This window comes from Motacilla alba, chromosome 6 (genome assembly GCF_015832195.1).
Source record: "Motacilla alba alba isolate MOTALB_02 chromosome 6, Motacilla_alba_V1.0_pri, whole genome shotgun sequence".
In the NCBI taxonomy this organism is placed as follows: Eukaryota; Metazoa; Chordata; class Aves; order Passeriformes; family Motacillidae; genus Motacilla; species Motacilla alba.
Window position 1 is genome coordinate 23,676,267 of NC_052021.1, and position 12,128 is coordinate 23,688,394.

Consider the following 12,128-nt stretch of genomic DNA (forward strand, 5'->3'; position numbering starts at 1 on the left):
ACAGTTCCCAAAGGGAAGAACAAGATGAGACGTGCCCTCCCCAGAGAGAGAACTGGGAAGCCACCCTGCCACATACCAATTTCAAACCTAGGAGCAACTGCCACTCTAACCTGCTATTAAGGATTATACAACAGTAGCTCTTTTGGCAGCTGATCAGAGTGTTTCAAAACAATGATGCTTTTCATTAGATTTCACTGCATTTTGGGAAATAAATGCAGACATAACAGGCCTTTCCAGAAGCACAGTAGCAACTGACAAAGTATTTGAGATGCACAACTGGGCTCAGTAGCACAGCCATTCTGAGAGCACGCAACCAGGACAGCTTGGAAAATGCAAACAGCCAAAAGTTCACTTAGGACATTTTTATTTTCTTTCCTTACTGACTGAGCTTACTGGCAAAAAAACCCCCTCATCTCTGAAGATCCCATCCCTGCTTCATTAATATTTTTAAGGGAAAAGCAAAGATACTGAAACTTCATTCTAGCTTTTTTCTAACTTTATTCTAGCTTTATTTCCTATTTTTCTAGCTTTTCTAGCTTTATTCTAGCTTTTCTTCTGAAAAAAAAAAAAGAAGGATTATTTTTTTCAGAGACACTTGAACCCTCTTCCATGCAGGATGGGCCCTCTCTACACATTTACGGGCTCCACAAACAGATGTGACAGCAAAATCAACATCTGAACTACCTCTGCAGGCTGGAAATATGAACTCACATCTCCCTCCAGCCTCGGCAGAAAGATTTCCCTGCTCAGCCCTGGTGAGGAGAGCCAACTGGCTGCTCAGCCTGAGTCCCAGGGCTCTAGACACAGCACTCGCCAAGGGACAGGCTGCTGAGTAAAGAACTGGGGAACACTGGCTCCTCCTTTGTTAAAAAAAGGATTGAAAATAAACACTGAGATCAACAGCTGAAAACAATCCAATAACTCTGAGAACTGCTCTGTCAAAACCAGTGAGAACTTTCTTTCCCTGCTAAGAGTTTTCTTTTCCAGTGCCATTCCCTTCTCCTCCCCACTTCTTTAAGGAAAAAGCTGACCAAAAGCCTATATACGAACCTGGTCTCTCTTCTTTTTGAGAACTTACCCAACAGTAAGAGACAGATCTTTGACAAATAAACCCATCTTTCAAAAAACCAGATGACTATGGAACTATGCCAGACATAGAATAGTACCTAGCAAAGCCACAGCCTTCATACACAAAACTCAGCCAATTTTCAACTTGCTATTTATTCACAAAACCCAAACCAAAATAATGAAGTCCTCAGCTGTAAAGGTCACTGTGAAAATACAGAGATAATTTAGTAAGGAGGATCCTGATTCTCTGCTATCCTAACATACAGGGCTCCAGACACATACTAGCCAATACAGACTTCATGGGCTTCCTGCTTTCATCCATAATAATTGTTACCCACCTCCCTTCCAAGAAGCCTTCCCTGAGGCTGATCCAGCCTTTCAGGTGAGCACAGCCTGTGTGCAGGCTCAGCTGATCAAAATCGACCCTGGGCTGGCTCTCATACTCTCCTGAAGTGCTCACAAAGGCCAGAAGTACAACTTCCTCCTGCTCTGTGTTCCTCCTAGTTCAGTACCTACAGGTACCCCTGACCTGCAACCTGCACCATACAAAAATCCTTTCTCCCCACATCAGAGGCTGGCTGGTAGCTGGCACTCACCATGGAGATCACAAAGGAAAGTACCCACAACCTACCCTGCACTCTGCTCTCAGCAGGCTGCAGCTCCCTGCTGATGTGAAACAAGCCACACAGACCTACCAACCGAGCAAGCACAAAGGTGGAACCCTGGGGAACCTGAGCACTGCAGTGCTTTGAAGGGCTCTAACTGTGTGAAGTTCCCCCCATCCCATAAGGAGAACAATTCATTACTTTTCTGACCTGTTTTTTTAATCAGAGGCAAATATAGTAATTATAGGCTGCCTGATTACAAATGAAATTACAAATCTTTCCTAAGGGCACAGTTCTGTCCCCATCTAGATGCTATCAGCCCCCAAATCTCATTTAATCTTGACAGATGTGTAGTACCAAGGCACCACTACAGGAAACTCCACAAGTAAATTAATTTTATGAATACTTTCTTTGCAGCATATCCAAAAGACTGCTAATTTGGACAGCTTTTGTTAGGCATCCTATGTGACTAAATTCATCAGTAAAATAACTGAACATCTATGATGACTTTGAGCTCTTGCTAGGTTTCTGGCTTCTCTTTGATAACCTAACGGACACAGCTTTATCAAGTGATTCCAAAGACCTACATTAAACTGTTTTCCAACTGAATCAACCTCTTTTCTTTGGAAACTTCTTACTATCTGTCCAAGCAAACCACTAAATTAATTTGAGGAAACAGTCGCTGTTCCATGGACCGTTCAGTTCCCTAGGTTTTAATATTAAATCAATCCTGCTGACACAGGAGACTGTTCCCTGGCAGGAGCAGAGGAGGACACAGAGTGTTGTCTCTGCATTTGTCCCAGCATAAGCAGCTCTCAGAAAGGACACGATGAAGTGACAGATCTACTACATCAGCTGCAAACTGGAAGAAACCTGCCAGCCTGAAAGGTGAGAGAACATTAACAAACAACTAAGAAGGCATCATCAGCACATCCCTGTTATACCAAACCTGAGCTGACAGTTCCCAACACTGAACCCTCCCTCTGGCCAGGACTTCTCTATTCAGGGAATCTCAAGTACCTTGTCGACGAAGACTTGCAGATGCATTCAACAGCACAGTCTTGTCCTGCTGTAGATGAGCAAACAGCTTGGATCCCCTGGGTTTTGAGACACCTTTACAAACATCCGTCCCTAGCAGATCAATATGAAAGCCCTGATTCACCCAGGACTTCTTTTTCAGCGTGTTACCTGACCTACTGTAGCCAGTAGAAAAAAGAGCTGACCACACGCCCAGCCAGCACAAAGCCTCCTGGGCAGCCACAGAAATGCCTCCTAATTGCTTTCAAATCAGCAAATGAAAAACTCCCAGCCTTGCTTTGAGCGTCACAACATGGGAACACAGTTCTCTACATGTTCTAACCTTTCCAATATTTGTTCCTGACCCCACCAGCACACATTGATTTATGAGGCCTCACAGTTCATTTTATTACTGTCTTTGTTAATATCTACTCTCTACATGTCTGTGAAGAAAAATGAGTGGTAGATGAGTAAAACACTGTTAGTTTTTCATCATCTGTTCCCTCCTGATTGCTCAAGTTTAGCAAGCAGAATATTTTGGCCTTGGCTCATAAAACTGGCAGTGCAATATTGAAAGAGAAGTTAAAACACATGTAAAACAAGAGGTTAAGAACCTACCTAATCTCTTATCACATGAAAAAAAAAAAAAAAAGGAAAGGTTAGATTGCAAATGTGTTTTAACTAACTCTCAGAAAGGCTACAGTGTTATTTTGATCAGACGTGAAAAAGTCCCCAAATTATTGAAGGCTATAGATGGGCACTCCATTTCAGATCACAGGAAGTAAAACTCTTCCCAATTTTTTTTAAACAAAAGTAAGCAATGGGGAAATGCAGGATCCCCAAACACTCAAAGACTCAAGAAAGGCTGTCTTGCTGACCTGCTCTTAAACATCACTGATGCACCAACTGATAACTGCAGCATGAAGCGGAAAATGAAATTTGACTCCTGCCTCAGTTTCCAAAGAGCAGAACTAATCGATGATTTACCAGTCTGGCTTGCCTCTATGCTAAATTCCTTTTTCCAGCTTCACTCAGCCACTGGTATTCAATGATGAGAAAGCTACAGGAACTGAACTGGAAGAGCAGTTTCCAGGGTCGGTCTCGAGTTAACTGATGCTCAGAACACCTGCAGTTTATGGTCAACTGATCAGTTTTTTTCTTTAGGGAATGAACTCATCTTGACCTAAAAGAATACACTGAGAGTAACATGAGAGTAACACTAGGAAGTGAGCAAGCAATGAAAAAGAAACAATTATGTAGTTACTATGGGCATCTGTTCATAAAAGCTCGCAGGGAATACTGCATAGGGTGTCAGAAAGGACATGATTTAAGCAGGACATTTGGGACCAAATTTTACAGCCCTTTCCTGTGACTTCAAAGGCCACATACATCTTTGCACAGTCTTGAAGTGGAATTGCTTTGTAACATCCCAAAATATCAGAGAGAAACATCTGAAATACTTTTGCCAACATGTTTAGCTATTCCTCTGGGGGGGGAAAAGGTATCTTGGAGACAGAGAAAGCAAAGAAAATCAACATTAAAACATTATTTATTTTTGATTGCAACTGTTCTATTTACTGACTTCCAAAATTACCTATGCTGCCTGCCCTTAGCTAGCACTTATTCTTAGATGTTGTTACTGGTAATTGCTGTGCTATGATTACAAAGCTCTGGCATAAACATCAGGACCTTTTTTGGGTTTCTGAGAGCAGAATATTCACACGCTCTTCTCTGACCTCATGTTCCTAATTATTCACTGTGCACGCCTATATGTAACTCACCACCAACTGAATCAACCCAAACACCAGCAGATTTCAGCTAGTGTAGAGAACTCTGGCTGCTTTATGCTAAACCATCTCCAGTCTTGTGAATTTACCTTCCTTTCCAGGTTACTTTACAAACTGACTACAAAGTTATCCTTGTTATACACCATGTCCAGGCACACTGCATTTGACGCAAATGCCAAGAGGAGCTCAGTCCAAGCAGTAAAGTATGAGCTGATTCAGTAAAGTATGAGCTGATTCAGTAAAGTATGAGCTGATTCCCATCCACAGCTAACATTCTCCAAAGGAGATAAGGAATACTGATTTCAGCAGCAAACACTGCCTGAACAGTGCAGCTAAAAGCTTCCTCCTGAGCCCGATGGACACAGCTGGGATGCAGCTGTTCCTACCACAGCAGTGCAGGCAGCAGCTGCTGCCAGGAAAAAGGCAGCACCTCACACAAGAGGGGGACAACCCACTCAGGTCTCACAATCCAGATCTGGCCACCACAACTGCCAAAACTGGACCACCCCAGGTGGAAAATATTTTGGGGAAGTGTACCTTCCTGGGAGGTTCAGTGAGAAGTTGCTTCCTGAAAATCTAGCAAGAATGTGTCTTAAGAGTTTTATCTATTAGGCCAATGTTAACAGGGAAAACTACAAGGCCTGGGTCAAAGCCAGCTAATCCAAAGGCCCGCTCTTAAATACACAGTGGAAAACCACTCTACCTCAGAGCCTCCTGCAGAAATATGTACAGGAACTTTCTGTTTTATCCCTTCCTCTGAACCAACTCTGCCAAGCAAGGTTCAATGCTAATCTTGTAATAAGCACATAAGCAAAACAGCAAGTCTTTGAAAATATCTGAAACATAGCTAGGAGCTGTGAATGTTTTACAGCTAAATTAAGCTAAGTTTGGACCACATAATGACTTCAAGGAGCTTTTGTTTTTAAATAAATCACTTGTGGTGAAAAGAGCTGGAATGGCAGTTATAGCGACGACCACAACCGCTTTCTTATTTACAGGCCGGGTACAACATGAGCTGCACTAGAGTACATTGCTCCTGCACATCTGTTTCTACTAACTTCACTTTGGAGCCACCTTCCAATCTCAGAAGAATCACATCTCCTTGGACCTCCCTTTTTTCTTCCATCCACCTACAAAAGCTCTGCCCAAACATTTTTCAGTTTCAAAAGAGAAGCCAACAGGTTTCAGTTGCAGCATCATTTCTGTATGTGTCTCATTACTGTGGCTGCTGCTCTCCACAGCTGATGGACTCACACCTTTGCAGAACTTAAATCAGTTTGAGCTGGTATTATGCACAGGGTAAGAACCCACTTGTTTTCTTCCTTGGTTGTTAAGAGAAGCATGCAGATGATCACAGTGGGGTCTCCAACCTCCCCAGTTTAGTCAGAATGGTGTCTCTAGTGAAACCACCAAAAAGGGGCTGACTGTGCTGGTAAATCCCATAGCAGGTATTCACGCCCAGGGGATAAGTTAAGACCACCAGCAAGCCACAAGTTTAAGCTCTACCATGCTGCACCAGACTTGAAAAAGTGACAGGACTTAGAGTTCTGGCACACAGCCACTCACTGCTCCTATGTCTGGGGACCCAACTGTCCAGGAAAAAAGAGCAAATCTGCTTTTGACTTTATAGTATGGTGCTCACACTGTTACACGTTCAGGTAATAACAGACTGCCATGGGTTTTTTAGGTTGAATTACTCAGGCTCCCTCCTTGATCTCATACTGCCATATAAAAAATGTATTTGTCCTAATATGGCTTCATACAGGCAGGTCTCCCCAGCACCTTTTTAGCCTTGCAAACACATGCATGAGACTTAGTAACTACATTATGTAGGCAGGTCTAGATTATCAACTGCTTACAGTGGCTACCTTAAAAACCAATGCAATTTTTTCCAGATGTTGCTTAAGGTCTGTTTACCATACATAAAGTTCTACTTATTGTATATGCTGGATTCTCTCTGCAGCTGTGTAAAAGAAGCAGATTCATGTTACACACATGATCTCTGTGTAAAGTGCACAGTCACAGGTTTTAGGAACCATTCCAGTTAGTAAGTCATAATGATTAAAAAACAAAATACAGCTCAAAACAGACATTTTAAAATAGGAAATATTTATATCAATGTGCTCTTCAAAGATACTCATAAATAATGAGATTCAGCACAGAATAGCCAACTCTTGAAGATTCGGATTGTGGCCATTTCAAATAACAATTCAAATTATATTTGTGCCATTGACACCAAATAAATAAAATTTGAAAAGAAGATGCAATACAGAAAATAAGCAAGGAATTCCCATGCACTGACTTGGAAACATCTCTTCCCAAATGCATCCCAAAGAGCCAGGCGAGGCTTCCCCTCCTGGGCACATTCTGTTCAGTTTTCTCTCCTATTATTCTCACTGCTGAAGAAGCCACAGCTGTTTTCTATCAGGACACCCAGTGTTTGTGGGCCACCCCCAGGCAGGGACCTGGTGCAGAGCAGGCGCTGTGAGCTCATCCCAAGGCACATCACTCAGGCTGTGCCCTGCTGGCTACAGCACTGTCCTCAGTTTCCCTTGGTGGAGCCAGAGTGCCCTGCTCTCCTCGTGGCTTTACACTGCAGGGCACAGGAGTATTTCCTAACCTGGGGTGATTTGTTACTGAGGTGTTCTTTCCAAGGAGCGAAGACAAGGCACAGGCCTGCAGAGCAGCGAGCCAGTTCCTATGACAACTTTCCACCGCAGCCTGGCTGGAGACCATTAATCCACTTTCCCTAGGCCAAGCAGCTTCTCCGTGGTAACGCTGCTTTGTGTAGGACTGTCACCAGTGCCCAAGGAATGGCAAATTCCATGGTACTGAACTACCACAGCACCACCTCCACAGCACTCCCTAATTCAAAATGCCCTCAAAACGATGGGTTCACTGAATGCGACTGCATGACTGCAATTCTGTCTCTTGCTCAAGATTTTCAGGGAAGAGCTGTGGTCAGCCCTTCTTCCTGCACCTCCTCGCAAGTCAGTATCTACAATTCCTGTAGGATTCGAAGGCTGCAGACCCTCTCAGCTTGTCCTGGAGCACCAGACCTGCTCTGCAGCCAGCCTGCGCCATCCCCAGATAACAGCTCACACTGCAACAGCTCAGCCACCCACCTATCACTTTTCAACAAGCATTATTTTATTAAGCTGAACTGCAAGTAAGAGTTATGATGTGGTTAAATAAAGCTATCTGTTTTTTCAATAAGCATAATTTAAACACCTTATTCTAAGATTTTGCTTCCCTTCTTCCAATGCAAAAATAATATACTTGTATATTTTTGAAGGAAATAAAACACTCCTTTCAGTGTTCCCCAAAAAGCACAATACCACGATGTTTACCAGTAAACACCAGACTAAGCTTTCTTTAAAAAAAAAAAAATCCCCTGAAAGTTAAAAAAGTCTAGGATAAACATTTCTAGTGATTTTAATAAGGGTCTATTAGCTTTCTCTTCAAGTTATATTAGGAATCAAACATGACAAGGAGTGACAGTTCTAGGGGATATTATTACCATCATCATTACGATGATTAAAAATTGTCTGCAAACTGGAAATTTGCCTGGAAAAGTTTCAGCCTGCATCTGATTTTCGCTAGCGTATATCCTAGAATCATCGTATCACACTACTGCTACCAGTGCAAATATACTAACAGGCTGCTAATTTCAAACCTCAGCTGAAAACATCTCTCCCATTCTTACAGCTTTTCTCCCCATTTCTCTCTGCAATTGTACTTGATTCAATGGAGCATTCTAAACGCAGTTCGGTGGTGCATTTGCCATACAATTTGTTTGAATGACGCTGTACAGAGTAAAGGTTGCATTGTGCTATATAATGAGACCACGTCTATGCTTGAACAAACCCCAACTGCTGTTAATCAAACCAGCAGGTTCCTGAACGATCTTCTAGACTCTGGACTAATGGCAATAGATTATTTTAAATAGCAGTTCCACTCTAAAATATGTTTAGGTTGACACGGGCTGACAGGGACAGTGGCAGACTTCCTGAGCTAAGCTGATTGATTTGCATGTAAAGCACTGGGGTTTTTGCTCAGTGCTGGAACTACAAATTCAGCACTTGAACCGAAGATCAAAATGCAGTTTTGCGTTTTCATTCTGGCTTTCAGTGAAACCATGCAGCACCTGAAAGGACCTAAAAATCTTCACATTTTCAGTTCAATCACTAGTGACAAATGAGTATTTAGATCAATACATTTCAGTTGGTGATGGATGTTACTCTAAACTGTCAGGGAGACGTTTTTAAGTGACTACTTAGAGAGCATTTTTCAATCTTTGATGTTCAAACAATAAATCTTACAGAGCTAAAAAAAATATTTTAGAACATGAGTGATTATGGCTTAGGAGGAATGTTCTCAAGACCACGTCAAAGACGAGCCTTAGCATCCAGCTTGGCAGCCTTTAGAAACACTAGCAAGGGAATAAACTTGAGCGTTTCATAATCTCAGTGGTTCCAGGAATTTTCAAAACTGCCTGTGCTACAAGAAGCAGTACTGTCGTACAAAGTCATCTGGTCTATCAGAGAACCAGTGTAGGTTTGTTTCCATCATACATTTTGCAATATTATTTTTGGCATGCAAGGAAGGAATTAAAAAAAAAAAAAAAAAAGAGCAAGCAAAAAAGCAAAATGTGAGGAAAGCAATCTTGCACCGGTTTGTTTTATTTATTTATTTACTTGGTGCCTCGCTGCTGGCTTTGGGTTATCAGCTCCAGCCGGACTGCCAAGAGCAAGTGGAACGGAACGGAGCGGGAGCGGTGACAGCGAGCCCTCGCCCCGACCCACGGCTGCCCGGGACCGCGCTGCTTCCTCCGCGCCCAGGACGCGGCACCGCCGCTCGCCGCCTCTCCCGGCCGGGCGGCCGCCGCCCCGGGGGAACCTGCGGGCGGGAAGGCGCCGCCGGGACCCTCCGGTCCACGTGAGGCGGAAGGAAAGCGGAAACGGAGGCACCGGGTGCCGGCCCCGGCCCCGCTCACACACACCGTGCCGGGGGCTCGGGCGGCGGAGGGGGCACGGAACCGCCGCCCTGCCACGGGCGGGGGCAGCTCGGGGGGCTGAGGCGCGGCCGGGGGCCGCCCTGCCTGGGGCGGGACGGGGCAGCGGCGGCTGCCGGGGCAGGGCGGAGCAGCGGCAGGCGCCGTCCCGGGGGTCTCCCCGCGCCGCCCCAGCCCCGGCCGCGGGCTCGGCACCCCCCTCGCCGGTGCGCGCTCCCGAGGGGGGGGGCGCCGCCTCCCCCGCCACTCGCCCCGGCCGTCCCCGGCGCGCACCCGCCCCGCGCGCGCTCCCCGCACCCGCCGCGCGCGCCCGCGGCCGCTCTCACCTCGCGCCGCGCTCGGGTGGAAGTGCCCCGCACCAACTGCCGCAGCGCCCGCGCCGCCCGCACTGCGCAGGCGCCGCCCGCGCCCCGCCCCCGCCCCGCCCCGCCCGCCGGCAGGGAGCGCGGGCAGTGTGCGAGCCCCGCGGCCGCCGCACAGCCCGGCCCAGGGAGCGTCGGCAAAGTGCCGCACCGCGGCCACGGGCACGGGCAGTCCGGGCTGTCCCCCGTGTGAGGACACGCTGCGGGAGATCGGCCTGTTCGGCCTGCAGAAGAGGGACTGAGAGGGGTCTCGTCAATGCACATAATTGTCTCAAAGGCGGGTGCCAAGAGGATGGTGCCAGGCTCTTTTCGGTGGTGCCCAGCGACAGGACAAGGAGCAATGGTCATAAACTAAACCATAGGAAGTTCCACCTCAACATGAGTCACAGAATCACGGAATGGATCAGGTTGGAAGGGACCACAGTGGATTGTCTGCTCCAACCTCCCACTCAAGCAGGGTTATCCCGGAGGACGTGGCACAGGATTGCGTCCAGATGGTTCTTGAACATCTCCAGTGAGGGAGACTCTGCATCCTCTCTGGGCAATCTGTTCCAGCACAGAAGTTCTTCCTCGTGTTCAGGTGGAACTTCCTGTGCATCAGCTTCTGCCCATTGCCTCTTGTCCTGATGCCTGACACCACTGAGCAGAGGCTGGATCCATCATCTTGACACCCTCCCTTCAGATATTTGTACACATTAATGAGGCCCTGTCTCAGTTGCCTCTTATGAGGCTGAACAGGCCTCAGGCTTTCCTCATAAGAGGTGCTCCAGACCCATGACCTTCTCTGATGAGGAAAAACTTCATGCTGAGTGCAACAGAGCACTGAACAGGCTGCTCAAGAGGTTATGGAGTCTCCATCCCTGAGGACATTCAAAACCCACCCGGACACATCCCTGTGTCCCATTGTCCAGGTGACCCTGCCTTGTCAGGGGAGTTGGATTGGAAGATCTCCAGAGGTCTGTTCCAACCCTAACAATTCTGTGATTCAGTGTGGCAACTCCCAGAACAGCCACACAGCCCTTCCTCAGCAGCCTCCTCCAGGCCTGGCATCGCTCCAGACAAAGTCTCGGGGGCTGCAACCCCAGGCCTGCACCTCCCTGGCCTGCCTGAGCTCCCACAGTTCTGTCAGCCAGCCTCGGTGTTGCTGTACCACATAATGCTCATTTTCAAAATCTGTTACGAGGCTACTTTGCATTAGTTTGCCATTGAGTTACAATACCTTGAGCTAGGAGCTTAAGGAAGCATAGGCTTCAGTATCAAATAAAAACCTAGTCACTCTATTTTGACATCAGCTCCCCATGTTGCACAATGTTCATTTATTTTTAAGCTCTGCTGAAAGAGCCAGAGCTTCAATTAAAATGATGTGATTAATCATTGATACTTTGGGGAGTGTGTCTGCAGTGTGGGCTGGGGCAAGGCTGGGGTCAGTGTGTGCCCCATCTGCTGCCAGGAAGGCGGTGAGGAGGTCCCCAGGCAGCTGGGGTGGCACGGGGTGATGGCTGGGGGGGGTCTTGGGCGACAGTGACCACAGCAACGAGCAGGTGTGTTCCATCCCAGTCTACTATGAGCACATCCCTCATACCTCCAGGCACAGCCATTAGGTTGGGCAGGCTGAGGGGATCATTGTGCAGAGCAGAAACTGCCTGTGGTGCCCCCCAAGTTGTGCCACGCTGGGTCAGCACCGCCACAAGGGGCTCAGAGCAAAACAACCCTCCCCAGCAAAACAAGCCTCACTTTTTCTGTCTGTTTTTCCTTACCCCAGAGGGCTGGAAAAGGCCTCACACTGGGATTCTGGCCACCTCAGGTTGATCCCTGCCAGCGACAAGGGTGATGGCAGCCATCCATCTACCCCGCCTCACCCAGGCCCACGCTGCTGTGCCAAGCCACTGGAACACTCATCCAATCTCCTTTTCCACGCCTCAGGGGTAGCCAGAGGCTGGGAATGTCTGCCTCACACTGGCAGCAGCTCTTCTGTCCCCACTGCCATGATGCTTCCTTTATCTCTCCAAGGAGTCCCTCAGCTTTTCCCGTTGCCCTCCACTCTGCTCTGGGTGATAAGGCTCTGCCACCACCCTCTGGCACAGGGCCATGCAGCTGGGCAGGGTTTTGCTGACTTGGCCCATTGTACCTCTCCAGGCTCTGTCAGCCTTTATCCATCCCCTTCCATGGGGAAACACCCAACAGCAGCAGAACTACTAGTTCTGGCTGTAGCAAAGTCCATTTTTGCTGCCAAGCCTCTGGTGGGGAGGCATTGCTCACCAGGGAAGCTCAGCCT

The 12,128-nt window shown here is 47.2% G+C and overlaps 1 protein-coding gene across 2 annotated transcripts in view; it reads right to left on the minus strand.

Moving 5' to 3' along the window:
- Positions 1-9,896, minus strand: part of NT5C2 (5'-nucleotidase, cytosolic II) — a 60,042-nt gene extending 50,146 nt beyond the window's left edge. Inside the window, exon 1 of one of the 2 annotated variants that reach the window (XM_038140998.1) lies at positions 9,818-9,896. The gene's annotated coding sequence lies outside the window, so the exon portion shown is untranslated. Of the gene's footprint in view, positions 1-2,693; positions 3,299-9,817 lie in introns of those variants that run through there. The other variant, XM_038140999.1, reaches the window with a different exon arrangement.
- Positions 9,897-12,128: the final 2,232 nt, after the last annotated feature.